Genomic DNA, 4,291 nt, shown 5'->3' on the forward strand with positions numbered 1-4,291 from the left:
CTGACAGGGGGGAGTTTCCCCGGTAGGACGTAGCGTGTGGAAGGAACACGTTATTCCAACCAGTTCCTTTCCCCTCCATCAGGCACCCCGGCTGACCAGGGTAGAGACCAGGATTACTGCATGTTTTTTGTGAGGGTACCTAGTATTACCCTAGGGGACACAGGGAGAACATGCAGACTCCACACAGAAAGGCCCTTTTGTGGTTTGGTATTTTAACCAATTTCGGTACTGACCATCTTTCTGTATGGCATCAAAATGTTTTGAAAAGTATCAAAAAGTTTCGTGTTTGTCCTTTTTTTTTTACAACGTCACCTCAGGTTAATACGGAAGGAGGATTGGTGTTTCAATTTGCAACATCACCAGGTTCTAGCATCATCCCTCCTGCCAGAAACACTAGCAAAGAGGTCAGCAGAACTTTGGAAGAGTGAATTGACTTTCCATATTGGAGAATTTATTTAGCCCAATGAAATGTCAGAGCAGAAACAAAGACATTGTACCGGGCCCATTCAGAAAGATAGATGCACAGAACCACTTTGTCAAACCTTCAGTCACCTCTTCACATCTTAATTAATGGGAATCTCATATATTGAGTCATATGGATGAAATGTGAATATCTGAGAATACCTCACCATTATGTGAATAAGTCAATTGATTGAATGTACAGCTCTCGTAAAGTAACAATTATGATATCATGTTGTATTTTATGTATAGCAATCAAAAGATTGATTGGTTGAACGATTACCGGTAAGTATCTTTTTTTAAGTCACCATAGTTAAAGATAGGCTACCGTATAGATTATATTCTGACATAACACTGGCTTGCCAAAGGCATTGTTCTATATCAATTATTCAATACTTTTTTCCACTTTTGAATTTTTTACCTTTACCTTTTACCTTTATGTGTTTGTAAAGTGAACATTCTGTATGTTTTGCACTGATAGCTATTAAGAATATCACTGAAATACACAAATAGTGTGGTCATGGGATGTGAAAGTTCTGTTTTGTAAATGGTAACAACTTGTGCTTGTAATAAGCATTAATTAACAGTTATTAAGGCTCTTATAAATCCATATAAGACTTATTATGTGTTATACACATGATAATGATGCCTTATATACCTACCTCAAATGTGTATATCCTATGACTCTAAATCATAAAGGTAGGGCAACAGATAAGGGACAACTTCTGATATTTAAAGATGAGTCCATATCTAAACAACAATATCAGTTTCTTTTTTTCATAGAATTATATTTGAAATTACAAAAATTTGAAGTTTTGAAAAGGTGAGCCTACAGGTACAGTAGCAGCAAGGAACTGCACAGTGATGACATTACAAGTGGAGGAAGCTGCTAGAATTACACTGTATTGCCAATATTTACAATATTGGCCTATAAATTAACGTTGTAAATGTCTAGGATTTAAACTCATATATTTGCAATGCTCTGGAAGCATCTCTACTGTAAAAGGTTAAATCAAATGTATATTGATGATATAAGTATCCTTGTATTTGTTTAACCCATTACGACCGGGGAAGTGTAATCTTTTGATGTCTTTGGCTATTCAAAAATAGTGTGTCGCACTATGAGCTTGTAGATCTGCTATTTTTGAGAAAATCATGAAAATCTGTGCAAATCTTTGAATATATATATATTTTTAAAGCTAATATTTGTAACTCAAATCTTTGAATATATATATATTTTTAAAGCTAACATTTGTAACTCAAATCTTTGCTCCTGGGGGTCCCTGGAACTAAATATTTTGAGATGGGGTCCGTGGCCAAATACATATAATTTTGGGGTCTTTGACATGAAAAGGTTTGAACACCACTGACATATAGCAACATATGTTTAAAAAGAAAAAAAATGTAGGAGTTAGAAGACATTTGTAGAAGCCCCCAGAAGCAAAGATTTGAGTTGCAAATCACGATTTTTGAAAAATAGCCCAAATAAATCTAAAAATGACACAGATGCGTTCCCGGTTTTAATGGATTCAAAGGAGTTTAGGTTAGTTTACCAGGGTGGACTTCCTCCACTCTGGACATTAAAAATGTTGTCTAAATCCTAACAGTTTTTTAAAATAAAATCAAAAAAATATTTTTAAAATATTTTTCAAAAATAGCAGATCTACAAGTTCATAGCGCGGCACTCGGTGCCGCACTATGAGCCAAAGAAATCTAAAGTGACACAGATGCGTTCCAGGTCTTATAAAACTGCTCAACTGAAGGTTGGGGGGTCGGCAGATTTTGCTCCCACGTTTATAAAATATATTTTTTCTGTGAGAATGCCAAATGAGTGCAGGTTTTTCACATTGTTTGAATATCCAGCATTTGAAATGATCTGTTGTCCTGCCTTTAATTGAAAAACGACATGAAAGGGAACATGCTTATAGCATATTATCAAACTATTTTGTGAAGTTAGCGCCCAAGTTGTTTTGGGCCATGGCAGGGAGGCGAATGAAAACGAATGAACTCTTGCTAGGTTGTCTAAAATGTAAATGTGAAATGTTATGTGCAGTATTGCTGTAGGCTATACATTCTCTTACGAACACGTTGAATTTATTATTGAACTTTATTATCGTTTAATAGTGAATGAGAACCACTTTTGGAAGCTATTTTTTTTACAGGGGTTAGGGTCTTAATGGGATATTTCTTAATGTTGTGGTTCCTGTAGTCGATGCCAAAGCTTGTTTTCTTGCAGTGTTGAATGTAATTTGGATGCATTGTCAGAAAGTTGATATAAAAAAAACACACACACACCGTGAACTTTGTTGTTGTTTTTGTGATTTGTGATGTTCATGTGCTTATTTTGAGAGTTTTGTCACTCATCGACTATAAATTTGGCAGGCCTGCCGCTTGGCGGGGGTAATAAACTTATTAGGTTTTAATAGTTGCTGCCTGGGTCAGGGGTTTGCTAGAATGTAATGTCTTAGTACGCATTTTGTTTTAACGTTTGTATTGTCTCCGTTCAAGGACCATAATAGAGTTCATAGTTTTGATAAAAAATAAAGGCAGGAGGATAATAATAATAATAATAGTAATGGGCCATTTAAAAAAAATACTATTCGACTAGTACCAACAAGGTCGACTAGTGGTTATACTAGTCGACTAGTTGGTGAAAGCCTACTGTATAACTGTTACCAATGTACTAGTTATATTGTATTAACATAATCTAGGAGTATGTTAATACAATATAACTACTAGTACATTCTACAGTGGTTGGAGGTGGTCTTCCTACTCTTCCATTGAGAAATCTAGACCCTGGTGTCAGGTAGGACTAGCCTGGTAAACCATTCCGGTCGTGTGAATTCACATTCAATCAGTTTCTGGCAATCACAGGGCCTTGAGTGCAGACGTTGGTTGGCTCTTCCACTTCTTTTTGGTTTCTACAAAACGCCCACACAGTGCTTGGGGCCAGAGCGGTCTGCAGAAGACACATGATAATGTGAATTCACACCACCGGGATGGTTTACCACATTGGTTCTCAAAGTGGGGTCCCCCAGGAAAATAAGTTAATTTTGCATTCAATTCAGTTTAACCACTTCAGCCCAATATACATTGGCTATTTGAAAATAGCCGATCTACAAGCTCACAACGTGTCGCTTTGAGCTTGTAGATCTGCCATTTTCAAAAATAATCTTGCAAAAATGTTTAACATTTGGAATATTTTAAAAACATTTTAACATAAATCTTATATGGGGGGTCCCTGGCACAAAATATTTTCAGGTGGGGGTCCGCGGCCAAATACGTATCAATTTGGGGGTTCTTGACATGAAAAAGTTTGAGAACCACTGGTTACTGGCTACGGTAGGACACCTACTGGTTGACAAGTAGTCCTGTATCAAACTCATATGCACAATAACACCCCAGACAAAGTAGGGTTATATACACTGTCTTGGAAGTGTTAGAACAGTACTAATGACCAATTATCTACCCGGCAAACAAATATTACATACCTCTTTCCCTTTATTTGTATAACTCATGTAGACTGTGTAGGGCGAACACATTTGTTTTTTAATTAAAGGAGTAGTTCACCCAAAAAATTACACACCCCATGAAGCCTTGAATTCATGGACTTAATTGATACGTAATTGATAGAAAATAAGTCATTTTGTGTGTAACTACTCCTTTAAATGCAATAAAAGCCAGTGTTCTTGTGGTGGGTTTTCGTTTGGCCCAGCTGTACCAGTTCTGCTGCTGTTGAACTTACGAACTCTTCAAATCGCGCCGTCAATGAACATCAAAAGTTACCGCGCTCACTCAGTCCTCAAGTTAAACTCAACACCACCCACACAGA

The sequence above is a fragment of the Gymnoscopelus braueri genome (genome assembly GCF_963280865.1).
Source record: "Gymnoscopelus braueri genome assembly, chromosome: 23".
In the NCBI taxonomy this organism is placed as follows: Eukaryota; Metazoa; Chordata; class Actinopteri; order Myctophiformes; family Myctophidae; genus Gymnoscopelus; species Gymnoscopelus braueri.